This window comes from Fukomys damarensis, unplaced genomic scaffold (assembly GCF_012274545.1).
Source record: "Fukomys damarensis isolate Sample0158 unplaced genomic scaffold, DMR_v1.0_HiC HiC_scaffold_38, whole genome shotgun sequence".
In the NCBI taxonomy this organism is placed as follows: Eukaryota; Metazoa; Chordata; class Mammalia; order Rodentia; family Bathyergidae; genus Fukomys; species Fukomys damarensis.
Window position 1 is genome coordinate 53,977,679 of NW_022900950.1, and position 19,850 is coordinate 53,997,528.

Consider the following 19,850-nt stretch of genomic DNA (forward strand, 5'->3'; position numbering starts at 1 on the left):
GTGTGTGTGTGTGTGTGTGTGTGTGTGTGTGTGTGTGTGTGTGTGTGTGTGTGTTTATGTGTGTTATGTCTTGCTAATCCTACGCTGGCCTTGAATTTACAGTGATCTCCTTGCTCTCAGAATCCCAAATGCTAGGATTATAGGCATGCACCACCACACAGGCGTGCACCCTATGGACTTTCTGCACAAGGTCTATCATTCATTCTTTTTCTGACTCACTCTGACTCACACTCCTACACAGTCTTTCTGGACATTGCAGTGTTGTCCAAACTGGTCATCATGCCAAATTTATCACTCTTTTACCTAGTTCATCTGATAGCTACCAGAAAAAGCTCCCATGTAAAAATTCAAAATCTCTCAAATGTAATACACTTTCGTGATACAAATTCAAAATGTATTTAGAATGAAAACACATCTTCCTTCTAAGTCTGCCCTCAGCTACCAACTGCCCTTTCTGAAGACAAATACTTTTCAGTTTCTTCTGTATCTTTCCAGAAACAATCCACCTAAAAACAGTAACTATGTGTTCTCCTGAAATTTAAATACACAGAAATGTGGGCTTACAAATAAACAGTAACAATTTATAAATGTAACTGTCCCACAACTGCCCCAAAACTGAACAAAAATTGGGAGTTCACTATGTATTGATGGACTGTTACACATAGAGCTCAGTCATTCTTTTTAATTTCTCCACAGCATTACATTGTGTGAAACATTTTATAATTGGTTCCAATCAGTCTAATTTTTACATTGGGGTTTTTTGTAATGTTTTGCTCAGTATTATAATGTGCAATCAGTGCCTTTGTGTCTTTCAGTAGCTGTAAATATGACATTTTTACCGCTCCTTATTCTGGAGACTGGGGGCAGCGAAGGCTCTGATGATCTGAGACACCCCCCACCACAAAAAAACTTTCTTTACAGAGTATCCTGTAAAGTGTGTATCTTGCTCATACTGTGTTAACCAGGTTAAAATCTTTCAGAGGTTTTTCTGTTTAACATATTTTGAGAATATGGTAGTAATGTCAGTCCTATTGGGTAGGCATATTTCTACCCATCTTGGAAAGGGATATACATTCTAAACACATTCATATGAACACTTTACCTGTATAAAATTCTTATAATAATCCTGAAGGGAGAAGAATGATCTGGTTTGTCTGAGAGCTTCTCTCACACTGTGGTACTAACAAAAAGGCAGCTCTAATAATATTATCGAGCAACTAGAAAAAGTCATTAATTTTTTTAAAACAGTATTCTGACAAAGAAAATGGCCAAGGTTTGTACAGAAATTGAACCACAGAGGCAGGACAAACAGCCCATTGCTTTTATAAACATGTGATCTACAATCAACACTATAACTTTACACTGGAAATGGTAGTGGCAGAGCTGTGTGGCTTCTGGTTACTCTTCAGTAGCTACTCACAGTCAGACATTCATACCAAACAATATTGTGCTAGATGACTACAGAACATTAATGAAATGAGTAAAAACACCCCATTAGCAGAGACAAGAGGCCTTACAAAGTCACCCTGATAGACGATGTCACTCACTGCGCAATGCCTAGCGTCTGGATCAATCCAGGACATCCCTTAAGGCTCACACTGAGCCTTCTCAAATCCTAAAGTTAAGGGACAGGTCTAAGTAACTACACCTCATACTCAGCTCTCTTCAATAGCTTCTTGATACTAATCTGATTTTCCCCAAGACAGAAAGACTAACTTTTTCCACGAGTCCCATAGCCATTCAGGCAAATTACTGGAAGCTTCTGATAGTATCCTGAGATAGATTATTGAGACTCCACCCCAACCCTGATCAACTAACACAATCTTAGTTCCAAGCCTGTTCAAAATCCTTGAGATCTGAGCCAGCAAGTCCCAACCTATGAAATCAAGATTAAAAAACAAAACTCCTCAACAACCTGAAAACACTCAACCTACCTCTTGTCAACAAAAAAATCTTTCTTCTGACTTCACTTGTTTATAGACAAGCTTATAATTTGTTTCCAATAAACACAAAGCTACTTTGGGCTCATGCATTGAGATTTATTTGGTCTTGGCAAAATTTAAAGTGGGTCCAGAAACCACAAAAATGTGGAAACTACTGAACTGAAAGTCTCTCTCTCTCTTTTTTTTTTTTTTTTGCCAGAAACTAAATTTAGTAACTTTCTTTTCAGTATTTAAAAATTTTTAACTTGAGATAAAAATACTGAGGGAGGTTAAAGTCATTCCTTTCTTGCCCAATACAGACTAACGACTACCACAAGAATCAACACTGTGCACTAAGCACTCTAATCATTGTGCTGGTACATTGTTCAATATAAACTTTATTCTTGGGTCAGGGTAGTGGCTCAGTGGTGCCTCGCCTCTCTGGCAAGCACAAGGTCCAGAGTTCAATCCCTGGTACTGCAAAAACAAAGAAACAAACAAACAAAATGAAAAAAACTTTATTCTTGTTTGTGGATAATTAGGATTCACTAGTAATGGCCAGAATGGGGCATATCCTAGTTACTTTGCTTGTACCCTTAATTATAGGAGCTTGAGAATTCTAATACATTATGCATTCTCATGAAAAGAACAGTTTTAATATTGATTGTGCTCCTTGATAACTATATAAATGTACATGAATTAAGTTCTCTGCATGTCATCTTGTAATCTGTGGGATGGAAGAAATAATCCTTCAAGGCCTTTACTGAGATATAAAATGAATAGCACTTATGCGCTCATCGCTCCTTGTCATGGGTTATAGGATATACCAAAGAGGTTTCAGAAGCATGTGAATAACCATTTATTTTTATCGCCTGCATTAAAACACCTTTACATTCTTTAAATCTTGTAGAATAATACTTTCCTTAGTACTATTTTAACATTTTATTAACATTCAAAGAAAACTTAAAATTGTTTTAATAGCTTTTTTTAAAAAAATAAAAGGTTGATACTTTGCCTAATGGAGCCAAAATCTGAGGGGTGATGATGTGTTCCTATTTTTAGAGCACATCATACGACATGCATGGCCCAACTTTCAAATCATCAATATCATCAGTAAAAACTACATGAGGGACACAGTCCTTTTATGGATGCACATCATTTAAGCCTCATCAGAGTCATGCAAGATTCTACCAGGCTTGGATTACTCCTAGGACAGAATGTTGCATATGTCTTTGGAATTTTCCAAAGAGTAAAAGTATCACAGTTCTGCACTATTCCCAATTTCTTAATAGGGCACCAAAAACTCAGGCTTCCTGGATGAACTGATACGGCAAAATTCTTAGGCTAAAACTCTACTGTGCCAACCAGTACAGAAGAACCATAATACTTCCAGGGTTCTGCGCTTTATCAGATGGTCACTAGATACCATATACTCTTTAGTCAGTCTCCAGATACTTGTAATAGTCTTTGATTGCTTGCTTGTTTTATGGTACTGGGGTCAGGGCCTTCACACTGACCTACATACCTAGTTCTTTTTTTATTTTTTTATTTTGAGATAGGTTCTTGCTACATCACTAAATTGCCTGGGCTGAGCACAAACTTGTGATCCTCTTGCCTCCAACTCAAGAGAGCTTAGATTACAGATGTGTGTCACTGTGTCTAGCTTACAGTGTTTTATTTTTAAACTTTTGCTAGTAGGTTATTTTCCCATATTAGACCCCTATTCCAGGCATTTACACAGAATTGAATATTGTCTTGTACAGAATCTGAGGCTTCAGGCTGTACCACAAATGAGCATCAGAAGTCAGAGTTGATCTCTTAATAAAGGCTATCTACGAAAAACCAACAACCAACATCATATCAAATGGCCAAAAACTGAAAACCTTCATGTTAAAATCAGGAACAAGACAAGGATGTCCACTATCACCACTTCTCTTCAATATAGTTCTGGAAACATTAGCCACAGCAATTAGTCATTAGTCATAAATAATGCAATAAAGGTAGTAAAGGAAGAAGTGAAAATGTCATTATTTGCTGATAATATGATGCTGTACACAGAAGGCCCAAAAAACTCTGCCACAAAACTTCTAGACTTAATTGACACTTTTAGCAGAGTAACTGGATACAAGGTCAACACCCAAAAATCAATAGTCTTCTTGTACGCAAATAACAGAGTCACTGAGAGAGAAATTACGGAAACAGTTCCTTTCAGAATAGCATCCAAAAAAAATGAAGTATCTAGGAATCAATCTAACAAAAGAAGCAAAAGGCCTCTACACTGAAAACTACAGCATTCTGTAAAAAGAGACCAAAGAGGATATAAGAAAATGGAAAGATATTCCCTGCTCCTGGGTAGGAAGAATCAACATAGTGAAAATGGCCATACTATCAAAACTGCTATACAGATTCAATGAAAAGCAAATTGAAATTCCAACACTATATTTCACAGAACTAGAAAAAAGAATCCAAAAATTCATTTAGAACCAGAAGAGACCTAGAATAGCAAAAGCCATAGTAGGCAACAGAGATATGGCAGCAGGTACAACAATTCCCAACTTGAAACTATACTACAAAGCCACTCTGATAAAAACAGCATGGTACTGGCAAAGAAACAGACCCAAGGATCAGTGGAACAGATTGGAAGACACAAAAACAACTCCAGATGCACTCAGCTATGTCATATTTTACAAAGGAGCGACCATCCTCACTGGAGGCAAGATAGCCTCTTTAATAAATGGTGTTGGAAAAACTGGATCTCAACCTGCCAAAGATTAAAACTAGACCTTTATCTATCCCCATGCACTAAATTAAAATTGAAGTGGATTAAAGATCTAAATATTAAAACAGAAACACTAAACTTACTGGAAGATAAGTTAGGCAGAACTCTTGAAGACATTGGCATAGGAAAAGACTTTATGAACAAGTCCTCAGTAGCACGGGAACTAGAACAAAGAATCAACAACTGGGATCTCGTCTTATTAAAAAGCTTCTGCACTACAAAAGAAACCACCAACAGAACTAAGAGACCACCTACAATGTGGGAAAAAAAATTTTACCAGCTGCACCTCAGACAAAGGGTTCTTATCTAAAATATATAAAGAACTCAAAACAATCAGCCACCCCAAATATAAAGACCCGCTTCAAAAATGGGCATCCGAAATGAACAGATATTTCTCACACAAAGAAGTAAAAGCAGCAAGTAAATATATGAAAAAATGTTCCACATCACTGGTCTTTAGAGAGATGCAGATGAAAACAACACTGAAATTCCACCTCACCCCACAAAGAATGGCTGCTATCAAGAAATCACACAATAACAAATGTTGGCAGGGTTGTGGGGAGAAAGGAACCCTTCTCCATTGTTGGTAGAAGTGCAGACTGGTACAACCACTATGGAAATCAATATGGAGACATCAAAGAGCTGGGACCAAATGTCCATTTGACCCAGACATCCCTCTGCTGGGTATCTTTCCAAAAGAATTAAAAGAATCATAACACAGTGATACATGTGCACCTATGTTTATAGTGGCACAGTTTTTAATAGCTAAAACTTGGAAACAGTCCATTTGCCCATCAGTTGGAAAATGGATAAAGTGGTTTTTCTATAAAATGGAATATTACTCAGCCACAAAGAATGAGAAATTAGAGTCATTCATAGGAAAATGGATATATATTGAGGATATACTCCTACGTGAAATAAATAAGTCACACATGTGTAAATACCGAATAGTTTCTCTGGTGTGAAAAACTATAATAGTACAGACAATCCTAATGAGATAACTGATAATGTGAAATAGGAAGAAAAGGGCTAAAGGTGTAGGGAAAGTGGGAAGGGTAGGGGAAAGGTAATAAGGGAAAAGAAAAAATAGGAGAAAATGAAAAAATGGAAATAAAGTGTTTGTAATTGGGTAGGGGAGGAGGGGGTGAAGGGAGGGCAGAGACAAGGGGAAAAAAATGAGAACCAAGACCTATCAAGTAAAGGTACAAGATCCCAATAATGAATGTAATTGTACTGTATATCTAAAATGTACCAATAAACTCAATAAAAAGATAAAAAAAAGAAGTCAGAGTTGATCTAATTGAATGTGGAACATAAGAGACTTCAACTAAACACTTTACCCATAAAAGGACAATGGAGTTCAAGTAAATTCTGCAGTCCTTCTTCAAAAAGTACATCAGGGGATGAATTAGGCTTGCAAAGTGTGAATAAACCTTTAATGCAGTCTGCATAGCTCAGAATCCTTTGCATGGCTGGAGGGATGGTGGGACTCGGAATACTGGTTCAAACCCTGGTCCGCCCCTCCCTTGTGTTCATGCAAGATGTCTCAGGGCAGGAGATGAGTTCTAGAAGACTAGCAACATATGGCTTCTAGTGTTGACTGAAGGATCATGGTGACAGAGAAAGCATCAGCTCAGGATCATCTACTAGGAACGGGTAAAAGGCCTCATACATGGAACATTATGCTTGAAATTCATATTTATAACTAAGTCTCCAGACAAGGAGGCTCTGTGCCACATGGCCATCAACAGGAGTTACCACGTTTCAGAAGTACTTGGAAGGTCAGTCCTCCAAGACACAAGGTTCAAACTGAATAAATATTTCACCTGGACAGTCTTTACTCCCCTTGCACAAGGTGCCTAAAGCTGAAGGTTTCCTGGGGAACCAGCTTCATAACATCAGCATCCAGGACTAGGGATAAGAACGCTATGTGGTTGCCATATTTGGGTCTCAGAAATGTTGGCATGGGGCCCGTTTGTGAAGAAGAGCAGACAGAGCAGTACCAACAGTCTGTCTTAGGTGTTCTGAACAATCTGGGCCTCAAGCTCTATGAGGCTGTGTAATCCCCTCTTTCCTAGGCATCTGAGATGGTGGTTTCCAGTCCCAGTTCAAAGGGAGGATGAATTTCCTTTCTGTGTGTATATCCTAAGAATTCTATTCGCAATGCTATATACTTTAAGGACAGGACTCTGTTCCTAAAGGTAAGCACCATATCCTTTTAAATTTGTTTACCTTCAAGCTAAGTCCTTTTTAAAAACTTGCTGCTCAGTAGCCAATCTTTTTTATACATAGACAATACCCAGAATTTAGCTAATGTCTGATACATAGCATAGGCCCCCAATAAATATTTGTGAAACGAATAAATGACTGAGTTCTAATCTCAATCCCCAAAGTGGAGGACAGGGACAGGAGGGACTGCTGCGCACCAACCTAGAAGGAGAAGTGCTAGAGGCAGCAAGTCAAAGATTACTACTGATCAGGAGCACCACGTTCTCTCTAAGTCATGGACTGTGGCAAGACTAGACACGGTGCAAGTGGAAAGGGGTAATATTAAGCACAGCCACTCACAATAATGCCCTGCCTGAGCCTCCAGGGACACAGCTCTTCAGCCGAGTAGCACCCTCCCCAATTTATTGAGTCTATTCAGACCACAACATATTTTTGGTGAAATTTATCTATGTTTTAGGACTCCCATGATCTGATTTTTGCAAGCAAACTTGGGGTTCCCAGAGTTTTAGAGATGGCAGAATATTCAAGGCATGCTCAATTGGCCTTGCCTTACTTTAGAAAGCCCATTTGAAAGATTTGTTTGGCTACTGGTAAATTTTAAAGGTTTAAGAGAAGCCTCCTAGTGAAGGTAGAGACAAAGGTTCTTTATCTCCACCCAAGATTTTAGTCTGCCAAAAAAAGGACGAATGATATCTTACTTCCTAGGGCTTTGATCTACAAAATCCCATAACAACTTTAAGAGATACTTCTCTGGGTCATATTCTTAGAAAGATGCTCTATACTAGATGAGTAACTATGATGCACCCACATAGACAATGGAAAGACACATCATTTCTAAAAAAAAACTAGGGTTTACAAATATCACTTGTTCATTAAACAAAATAACTTCTGCCAGGCATGGTGGCACACACCTGTAATCCCAGCACTCAGGAGGCTGAGGCAGGAGGGTCACTGTGAGTTCAAGATCAGCCTGGGCTACATAGTAAGTTTCAGGTCAGTCTCAACTACATAGTGAGACCCTGTCTTAAAAAAAACAAAACAAAACAAAACAAACAAACAAAAAAAACAAATATGCACTTACTTTCTCCTTTGTGCCAAACGCTGTGTTAGCCTTCAGGAACCAGAAGTCATTGTCTTTCCACCTTCAAGGACATCTAGCCTCCACCTGCTCCTCTCACTTCTCCTGCATACTCACACCAAGTCAAGCTCTCTCCAACAGCTTTCCTACAGGATGGCTATTTGGCTCTCAATAAGTGGCTCAGTGACACAGTGAATGTGAAGAGTCTAGCACACTGTCCATCTCTAAATCTACTCCTCCTTACCTACCAGAACAAACACCAAGAGCCACAAATCTGGTACTAGTTGTGTACAACTATTAGTCATCTAACCTTTAGAAATTCATTTCAGCCTGTTCTGAGAATTCTCTTCTTGAACCCTTTTCAGCTCACAGGGAAGAGGAGTAAAGATTTCTAATAATGGGCATAGTCATTACCTCACAAAGGGACCTGTTTTGTCAGATGACTCAAATTAGAAAATTCTTTTTTTATGTTGAGCTGAAACATCACTCTGTGAATTAAACCACAAGTATTTGTCCTGCGCACTGTAGTCACACACATCTTACCTACTGCTTCTCACACATGGCAATATTCTAAATACTTAAAAGATATCTGTCACATTTTACCAAATCTGTAAAAGAAATGCTAATCATCCTATGATTCCCAGACCTTTTTAGAATATTGATTGCCTTCCTTTCCCCATGAACTCTTCAGCCAGCATTTCTCTTTAAGACACAGTATCCAGATATACTGTAATGTTCTGGGTTGGTAGTCTGCTCAGCAAATGATTATTATACATCTGGTAGTGTAACCTACAAAGCTTCATAATGAATTTTTCTCACTGAATTCAAGTGGAAAATGAGCATGGCATAACCAATTAGAAAAATACCATCGGAATCACATTTATTCAAGACTCAAGAATAAAGAGGCAGGGGGTAGCAGAGTGGTCAAGAGTACAGATCAAGGCCAAATGACCTAGATGACTTCTGCTTCTAGTTATTATATATGTTACATATTAGTCTGTTTCAGATTCTTTACCAATCAAATGGGGATTATAACAGTTCTTACCTTATAGGACTGATACACCGAATTAGGTAAGTTATCAGGCATAAACATTTAGAACAGAAACACAGATCCAACAAATTTATCAAACAAGGAAGGCAGCTTATTTATTTAAGTGGTGACCTAAATCTCTTGAGCAATATGCATTCACAAATGATATAAAAAGAAAATAACTTATAGTTATTTCCTTTGGAACTAAATGTTGAAATACTAATGGATAAAAAAACTGACACATTCTTAAGGTCAAAGGATGTGATACCCCTATTCAGAGACGAACTGAATTATGTCAGCTGAGAGAAAGCTAAGGGGAAAACAGAATGAACAAGAAGTAACAATTAAAAAAATAAATTCTCGCTAGGTGTGGTGATGCACGCTTGTAATCCCAGCACACGGGAGGCTTGACTCAGGACGATCGCCACAAGTTTGAGGCCAGCCTGGCTACATAGTAAGTTCAAGGTCAGCCTGATCTAGCAAGACCCTATCTAAAGATCAAAAACAGAAACATAAATAAAAATTAAGTAAGTTCTTAAGGATAGTTTTCCCTCCCACTAAAATCTAGCTTATTTATTTTAATAACACTATAAATGTTTACTTTCTGATATTTTATGTGCCCTAGGAACATATTCTTTATTGATTTATTAGTATATATGCTTTTTAAACCCTCATACAAAGAGTCATAATCAAATGCTAATCAACTTTGTAGCACTCATTTAGATCTAAAACTAAGAGTGGCCCATACGATGCCTGAACCAGGTGGATGTGAAGTAACTGCAGGATTTCACACAAGCCTCTGCAGAACATGCTGTAAAAAGCTAGGGGTGGTTAAATAAACCGATCAAGTGAAACAAATAAGCACACAACAGAAAACATATACTACTGCAAACTTCCATAAGCAGTTTTAACAATATCAATACAATAATTTCTACAAATGATGACTCCCTTGTTTAAAGTTTAGCTTACTCTTCGTTAAAATTTAAAGAAAACAGCTATTTGAACAGCATATTTTGAAAGTCAAACATATACCTTGTAATTGTGATGACTTTCAAATTATTAAAACGCTCTTCTTTAGAAGGTAACATTTACCTAACAAGATATAACTATCATTTCATTATCAGATGGTTGCTTATCCCAATAATAACTATACTTATTAATAGAAGATAAAAATATAAATAAATCTTAACTATACTTCTGGAAAAAGGCATGATGGAATGTGCTCTCAAGATGTAGTTCATCCACATATCCCTTCAAAATTCCTAAACTCTTAGGGATTGGCAACATTCTGCCACTTGTGAAGGAAATGGAGGGACGATACATTCAGGATAATAACACACACTAAACACTTATTAAACTGATATGCTTATCACTGTGCTAGGTATTTTAGTGTATTATCATGTTCATTTGATGTTCACAGACAGGGCAGGTAGCAATGCGATGCTCAATACAGGTGAGATTTAGGAAAGTTAATTCTTTCCAGCTGTATATGGAATACATACAGATATAACATAGGGTTGTGTTAATGAAGTGAAATGAAATGCCAACACCGTACAGATATCGATAAATTTTTAAAAGAATTTTTAAATGAGTCACAAAAATAATATTGGATTCCAAAATCACAGAAAACATCACAGTAGAATTTAAACAGCAAATAAGTTAATGAACATTAACCAAAATACTTATGAAGTGACAATAAGGATATACTGTATGATCATATCGCTGCCACTTAAATGTTTTCTGTGTTTGTAGGTGTTTTGGGGTTTGTAGGTGTTTGTAGGTGCATTTTTGCCAAATGCAGAAGATACGTATAAACCATAAAGTCATGCTGTTGTGAAAAGAAGCCCAATTCAAGGCAATTAAAATTTGTCCTGTGAGTCCCATATAGTGTCTATCATCCCACCCAGCACTCTGGGAAGCTCAAACAGGAGGATCACAAATTTGATCCCAGCCAGGCAACTTAGCAAGTTCCTATCTCAAAAAAATAAAAAAAGGGCTGGGGATATAGTTTAGACTGAAAGTCCTAGGAACAAACGCGAGGGCTGGGGGTGGGAGGTGTGCTATGTGTAAAAGAGTATTTTAATTTACATATTTAAAGACCTTTTTCTGTGTGACCAACAGAAATTGTGAGACAAACGGGCATTGTTCTAAGCCTCTACATTTGTGACAGTTTATTACATGGCAACAGAAAAGTAATAAAATACTCAAACTTAGAAAAATGAAAAAAAGGACAATTACTAACTCTTAAGGGTGGGAGAGGGAGACTGTGCAAGAAAAGAAAAGTAATCATAGTGTACACAGGTTCTAAACCACGCCTGCAAAGCTTCTGATGCTACTGTTGTGGGGTCTGTGTCCCCCTGCCAGAAGCTGGGCCAGCCCCCTGACTTGCTCATACCAAGTGAATGCAGAAGTGATTCTGAGTAGCTTCCAGGTTAGGTCAGTTGCTGCCCTGCTCTGTGGAGCACTCACTATAGAGCCCATTTTACCAGGGGATTCAGCACTGGGTTTTCAGGCAAAGCACAAATTTTCCATTTTTCATTTACTATTTATAGATCTTTCCAGGCGCTATTGTTTCTTGTCAATATACCATCCTTGGGGACTTCAAGGAGAAGAGGGACGGCTGTAATGAAGCAGAATTCAGACGTTCCTGGATTCTCCAGCCACAACACCACCACACTGCACCATTACCTCCTGACATGAGCTAGCTAAAACAGCGGTGTCAGTAGCAGCCACTATAATCTAGGAAGGCAGGATATTTAAAAATTTAAGTATAGGCAGGATGGTTGACTGCCAGTTGAAAACATGTCTTTTGCTCCACTCTTTACCCTGGAACGTTCTATCAATTTCATTTGCTGTAAAACCCTAACCAGTCTGCCTAACTTTTTAATCCTTACATTTCTTTTTTTTTTTCTTTTTATTGCGTTTATTGGTACATTCTAGGCATACAGTACAGTTACATTCATTACTGGGATCTTGTACCTTTACATGACAGGTCTTGGTTTTCATTTTTTCCCCTTGTCCCTAAAACTTAAAGGAATTGACGGAAGGGCACCACCAGGAGTGGAGCCTGCAGCTTAATTTGACTCAAAACAGGAAACCTCACCTGGCCTGGACATGGACAGAATTAAAAGATTGATAATCCTTACATTTCTAATGCAAAAAATTTCAAAAATGATGTTTGATTGAATAAAAAAAACTCTTGAAAATATTTCAACAGTCTTCTCATGTCTAAAGTGAACTTAAATCTTATTAACTAAAATCAAGATATACTTAAGGTACTGTGAGGTAAAAAGACAGTGCAGACTCTCTATCCTAAGAGATTAAGATAAAAAATACGCACTGAGCTAGTATAAGGCAGAATAGGGTAAGTCCTATAAGAAAGACAAAACAGGACAGACTAATTTGGCAGGCAAGAAAGCAGCACGAAAGATATGAATAACCTCTCCAAGCCCAGGATATTCAGTTTCTTTGGTCTCTACCTGCTCCAAACCCTAGACCTTACCTTCACCTGAAATGATTCCATCCTTCAAATCTTAACTTTTGAAATGCTTTTTCAGATTAATTCTAGCACTTCATTAGGGGGACTCCTATTCCTTCCTCCATCAGTCTCCACAGAAGAGAAGACGGTATTGTTCACTTCCCAGGAGAAGGCAAGTGGCTCCTCTAGTTTGCATGACTGATGAAACTCTTCTACCCTACTCCACCCTACCCTCACTTTCAAGGAAGAAGGAATAAGCAACATCTTGACCTTACACCTCCAACAATTTATCAGAAGCCCTGTATGCAGTGGTTAGTGAATTCTGCTCAGCTGTCTCAGACTCCTTGCGTTTTATTTTAAAAAACTGAGAATGGGGAAGGGAAAGAGGAATAAGGTAATCCCTCAAATATCCATCAGTCCAAATCAGGAAATGAGAAGCATTTTGTCCAAAATGCCCTATAAACTGTCAGTTATGGATCAGTTCATTTATTTGTTCTCTATTCACACTTAAAGAAGATTCTGTAAGCACAGAAACTGGGGCATTACTAAAAGTGCTGTCCAAGGTAGGCAATATTTATACCTAGTAATTTTCTACACGTCCCAATTCATTTCCAATACTCTTTCTACAGAAGCTATTTCAAACATTCCTAAACTCTCACTCTCATTCTTACTCTTAAAGACAAACTCTCACTCTTAAAGAAAACCTTGTCTTCAATTTCAGTGAGAAAATGGTAATATAAGTGTTTGACATATATGAATTTCTGGCTTTATCTGGCTCCTACTCCCTTCTCTTCACTCAGCAATTTGGGGAGGGGGGTTGTGTATGGGGAATGTGTACTGAGGACTGAATCCTGGGCCCCAGCCCTTTTTTATTTTGAGACTAAGTCTCACTAACTTGCTATTTTGCACAGACTGGGCTTGAACTTCAGCTCTTCCTGCCTCCCAGAGTGCTAATGTCACAAGTGTGCACCAATACCTGGCTAATTATGCATCAATCTTGCTCCATCAATATTCCCTCTCTACTGAATCTTCAACTCTTGGTTCTAGCAGTTCCTTCCTGTCTTCATACAAACACACTCCAAACCCTTTTTTAAAACAAAACAAATGAACTGCAACAAACCACCCAAACATCAGCTAACTGCATCTCTTGTCTTTTCAATAGCCAGGCTTTAGAGAAAAACAAGTTCTGTCTGTCTCCACTTTGTATCGACAGTGCAGTCTAATACAGGGCACCCCTCTCTGAAACTACTCACAGCAGTGTAGCCAAATGAGCTCCAAGTTCACAGAGCCAACAATCATGGTTCCAGTTCTTCTTTGACTTGACTTCTCTATAGCATCTAATGTTCAACAATTTCCATCTCCAAACTCCTCTTCTACTGGGTTTTTATGACATCACTGCCTCCTGATCCTTCTTCTTTACTAAAGAATACTCTCACTCAGTCTTTACTGGTCAAACCTTACATTTAACATTTTTCCCAGGATTCTATTCTTGGCTTTCCTTTTCTCAAACTAAACTCTCCCTGGGGAAGAAGGAGAGGGAGAGGAATATTTACAGTATGAATTATCCCACATGTCCATAAATCAATAAGACTAAATCTGAATTTAATTACTTCCCACTCCCCCACCAATGCTCACCTCAATCAGGTACTCCCTGGATTTATTTATCTGGCTGCTTCCCCTGCTGGCTGGCAAGCCCAAAGAATGGGCACAGCACAGCACATTGGTGTCAGTAGTGGTGGCTTCCTGCAGTGGGGACTGGGAGTGTGGACAGGCACGACAAAGGCAACACATCTCCTCTGAGATGCATAACAAAGGCAGTGACTCTTAGAGCAGCTAAGGAATATGCAGCTATACAAAGTATCCCACATGAGCTTCTGAACTAGCTCGGGAAGATCTGGAGGTAAATTTTGTATCTGTCTGTAAATACTATGTGCAAAATGCCTCGAATTTCATGTGCTTATCATAAATGCCTAGCACATAGTAAGAACACAGTTCATATTTTGTGAATGAACAAAGTAGAAGAATAGAATATCTGTAATAAACTCTGAAAACTGGTAAGATTTCAGCAGCTACAGATCTGGACAAGTTCATTCAAGTCAGAACGAACAGGAAGACAGAGTGAAACTGGTGGAGTGTTCAAAGACAATTTACCAGTAACATTAGAACACTGAGGCATGATCTTGTAAAGACTTTACTGCTGAATTTACAGGCAATGGGAACAGGCTAGGTCTTTTCCCCCCGTGTATTGGGGATTCAACCCACCACCTTGCCACTGAGCTATATTCCTCATCCACTCTTTCGCTATCTGTCTTCTTTTTCCTCTTCTTTCTCTCTCTTATTTTGAAAGGGCATCTCACTAACTCACAAAGTTTCCCAGGCCGGGCTCAAACTTGCAATCCTCTCAAAGTGCTGGAATTACAGATATATGCTACCACATCCAGCTCAAGCTAGGTCTTTTTGCAAGGCAGGCGGAAGCACCTCTGAGCTAAATCCCTGGGCCCCAAGCTAGGTCTTCTAAACAATGCAATCTGTGATTGGATAGAAGAAATTGGAACAGAGGGCACTGCTTAAATAGCTCTCAAATGAATCAACCATATGAGAAGAAATGAAAGCCTGAACTATGTCAACTCCCTGAGCAAAAGCAACTGAAGTAAAAACAGAAGAGAAAATATTATTTTTGAGATTGCTGATAAATGACAAAATTTTTGAATATTCAAGAATAATGGGGTTATACACGTATCTAAAGGAAGTGAAAATTTTTAAAGCACTAAAATTAAAAAGTCCAAAAAGGTAAAGATATGTTTAAAAAAATACACTTGAAACTAAATTTATTGAGTCAATGGACCATGAATCATGTTGGTTATTAGAATATACAAAGTAGTTTACAGAGTACATTGGGTTAGTAAGAATCCAATGCATGTGTTCAATTAGGCAGCACATAAACTAAAAAAAAGAACCCAATGCACATACGTTGACACACAGTTGATAACTGAGCAAGTCATCTGAACATGTTCAGGAAAATTCACCCTGAAACCTTGAATACAGACTTAACAGAATATAACCATACCGTGAAGCTGTTGTTGGCATTTTTTGTGCTTGCTTCAGCTACACTGGCATCTGAGAGGTCAACTTCATCAAATATTAGAGACTGTTAATGAAAAGAACACAAACACATTAGATGACTACCTAGAATCCATGCACTTCAATCCATTTTTACTAGCAGGTCATAGCCATGAAAGCTACATCAAGAATTAGAAATAGAAAATGAAGAAAAAGTTAAGTTAGTGATACTTTGCAATTTCCTTTTAGAAAGGATAAGTAAACTCACAAAGTACAACTCATGAATCTCACACTGAAAAGAATTTTAAAGAACCCCAAAGCATTGTTTGAAAGCAATGCTGTGTGCTCTCTGGAAGCACAACAGGTATCATTTATATGGAACCTACTGAAAGTGCCTGGTATAGTGAACATGGACCCACACACTAATACACACACACACACACACACACACACACACACACACACACACACACACACTGGTTAACAACTCTGCCAAGGAGGCAGAGGTATGTCATTGCTCCCAGGTTGGCTTAGTGGGAACTGAGAACTAGCTTTTGCTCAGATCATGGTCAGTTACCAAACATTCTGAATCTAATTTTCCTCATCTCTAAGTAAGGTATTCAAATGAGTCTGTGAATATGCTATGTAAATATAAGATAATCTTCCTTTTATACTCTTAAATGTTGTTTTAATCAAATGTGTTAGTGGTAAATCTCCACAGAAACAAAAATTTAAAAAAAAGACAAGTCAGTAATTAGGAAATTCTAGCAAATGAATGTATCCTTCCCACTTTTTGAGAGTTGGTCATTATTCTCACTCTTTCGGTGTTCTTCCACTAAGGCTGATAGAACAATGCTTCTCTAGGACTGCAGAAAAAAGTATCCCCTCTTCCCTCCCCACATCCCCACAGATACACCAATCTACTTCAATTCAACCAATCAGACTCTTGTCTCAATCTTGTCTCCTAACTGGAGTGAATTTACAATCTAGTACAGGAGATGAAACTCCCAAAACTAAATACAGAAGACAGACTATTAAAAGAAGAGAAAAAACACAATGAATGCTATGGAAGGTCACTGATGATTTTTCCAGTAAAAATAAACCCCTTTTGTGAATGATGGAATTAGGCCTATTAGAAGGAGGCTATAAAGAAAATGGGGTTTCATCAAGTGGAGACAGAGGGAGAGTAACTCTGCAGATGGAAACAAAGATGAAGGCTTCAAGCAGCCAATGCTTCTACAGATAAACATGAAAGACAGGACACAGTCAGATCAGGGATGACCTTGAACATTTGACTTAAAATAAGAATATTTTACTTGGCTCTTATTACTACATAAATATCTTATTATTACTTCTATTACAGCTGCATAAACTACAAATTAGGTTTGCTTACTTCTTTATGACTCTACTAATTATATCAGGAATATAAATTTTTTTAAATGGAATGATTATTCAACTAGCATAGTAGCAAGAAATCTTAATGTTTATTTTTGATACTAAATATACTACATTGATACTAAAATATCAGTTTCAATGGAGGTTCATCATAATTTTCCGCCTACATTATGTTATTAAAATGCCGCATAAAAATTAGCTTAATTTTTGACTTTATTCCAATATGAAGTTTATTCTTTATTGCTAGCATACTGGAGTGAATGGGTTATGCCAGATACTAGGTGAGCATTTATATACATTATCGTCTTTAAGCTTCCTCTCAACAATACTTGCTAGCCACAGCCACCCCACTGAGTGTGGTGAAATTAGGATAAGGACTCTTATCTGAACTCTGACTATGAGTTCTTAGCATCTCTTTCTCTTTCTCTCCCTCCCTCCATCTTTCATATCTTCGGGCAAAAATTTTAAGGTGAAAAGTAGCAGAGATCCCAAAAGGTGATTTTATTATATTTAATAAGATTATATTTAATGCTTTAACTGGGCAGGAATAAAATTGTACTACAACTGTCCTATGAGATTATCCTTAGAGACCTGTTCTGGGACTGACTCAAAAAACTGCTCTTGCGATGGGGTCCAAGATGGGTAACAAGTATACAGAGTCTATTTAAGAGCAGTGATGGCATGGTGAGACTCCAAGGCATTTTATACAACCACAATTTAAAAGCCATCCACAATCTCAAGCACTTAAAACTAACATTCTTCTAAATTACCTTTGAGTCCTTCGCATAATAAAGTGTTCGGCCTCGAAGTTTAAAGTATCGTTTTCTCCACCTTTGGAAAGAACTGGTTTGCTTCAGTAGCTGCCCTTCTTTAATACTGGTCTGGAGAGAAGCAGAAACACAATGACATGGATTAAAATGACATCTGAAACTAGAATCAAGGATACATGACCATTTAGAATAGTATTTTCTATGTTTTAAAAATTACGAGAATATTTTGATCTCATTATAATTAAATGGAGGGATCACAGGCACAACGCCCAGAGAAAAAATGAATTTGACATCGTTTTTTGCCCTCAAAGAAGTCACAAATAGCATGAAAGACACATGCATACAAACTAACATTTGCAATCGGGTGTGATGTGTACATTATCTTGTATTCAGTAAGCACAGCACAGGCACAGTATTATGTGCTGATTATGAAACTAAATAGGCTCTGCAGTCAGAAACCTTGTATTCAATTCCTAGCAATACTACAGATAGCTGGATAATTTAGGCAAGTTATTAAACATTCTCACATCCTACTTAATTTATCTGTAAAATAAAGATGTTAGCAGGGCAGACCTTATATGGCTGGATTGAGGAAGAAATAACAAACATGTAAAGGACACATTTCATAGCATGTAATAAGTATTCATTTAATGTTGATTATTGCAACAAATACAGACATAAAGTATCCTCTATTTTCTCCCATGCTGATTTCATTACTCATCTCCACAAGTTTTTTTCCATCTCCCAATATGTTACATCTTTCACTTATTTATTATACTTATTGTACTACCCCTATTAGAGTATAAAATTCCTGAGTTTATTATATCATAAAGTTAAATTTACTGTTTTGTTTTAATTGGAAGGAAAAGGAAAAGGGGAGGAAGGAAGGAAGCAAACCACACTGGAGCATTCCTATAAAATTATTCTCAGGGACAAGTTAGAAGCCTGGCTGAAACTGATCCCACTGGGATGGGGTTCAAGAGAGCTGACATTTATCCTGAATTCAATGAAGAGAAATAATGCTATAGTGAGCCTCTAAGAGAAAAACAGCTGACAGAGCTAAAGTTTTAAATCATTCCACTGGATTGTTCACTGATACGAGAATATTGCCAAGAATATTGTTTACATGATAATGAGAGCTATATGAATAAATAGCAAGTGCTGAGATTAGATACCTGTTTGTTTGATTCCAGAGTTTATTTGCAACTTTCACATCATATCTCTTACTATCAATAAGACATAAAATATTCAGCAAAGGTTGTTTTCTCCAGTAAGGTATTTAAATTGTATTAACATTTACTTTCAATTTCAGTAAGAGATTTCCTCTAGAGCTTGCTCTGAGAGTATCCTCCAGGAATTAACAGACCATTGAAATTTAATAGTAATAAAAATACTTTTAAAAACTTCAGGACCAAAAAGTTCACTCAGAATCAGACAGACAGTCCTCAAGGTAGCTCCACCACACACAACAGTATGAACGGGGCCCGTTACTCCAACTCTCTATGCCCTAGTTTCCTCTCCAAAAAATGGGAAGAGCAATATTAACTTCACAAGCTTGTTGCAGCTAATTTCACAATAAGATAATGTCTGCAGAGCACTTAGTACACCGTCTGGGTTGCAGAAAACACTCAATAAGTGGCAGAAAGTGTTATGATTATGATATCATTATGCTATTAAGTTCAGGGAGTATTTTCCAGGCATCAAATTATAAGAGCTTCTTTGGAAAAAGTAAATAAGCATTCACAGGCCTCTGTCCAGGCAAATAACAGCTGGAGTGGATGGAAAGTATCAAGAGATGTTATGAGATGAGAGCCAGGACATATTGGCCATGACAGGGAGTCTGCTTTTTATTCCAAGGTCAAAAAGCTAGTGAAATGCTTGCGGCAAGAAAGAGACAAAGGGCAAATGGATAGAAAAAACAATGAAGGGGCTACTTCAGGAGTCCAGGGGAAGGATAAACACTCCAACCAAGTTTGTAGCATCACTCACTGAGATGGAGAGAAATATAGGCATTTGAGATGTTCTTGTGGAGGAACATCTACTGAACATGTTGACAGACATAAAAGGCAAAAGAAAGAAAGAAAAAAACCAAGGAAAAAGTTCATATTC

General features: G+C 37.7%; 1 protein-coding gene across 5 annotated transcripts in view; it reads right to left on the reverse strand.

Moving 5' to 3' along the window:
- The window catches only part of Dgkh (diacylglycerol kinase eta), a 97,619-nt gene extending 79,767 nt beyond the window's left edge, over window positions 1-17,852 (reverse strand). For 4 of the 5 annotated variants that reach the window (XR_004515688.1, XM_033759922.1, XM_033759921.1 and 1 more), the window contains exons 1-2: window positions 17,742-17,852; window positions 15,584-15,664 (exon numbers count right to left, since the gene is read on the reverse strand). The gene's annotated coding sequence lies outside the window, so the exon portion shown is untranslated. Of the gene's footprint in view, window positions 1-8,011; window positions 8,363-15,583; window positions 15,665-17,741 lie in introns of those variants that run through there. The other variant, XM_033759924.1, reaches the window with a different exon arrangement.
- Between the last annotated feature and the right edge of the window lie 1,998 nt (window positions 17,853-19,850).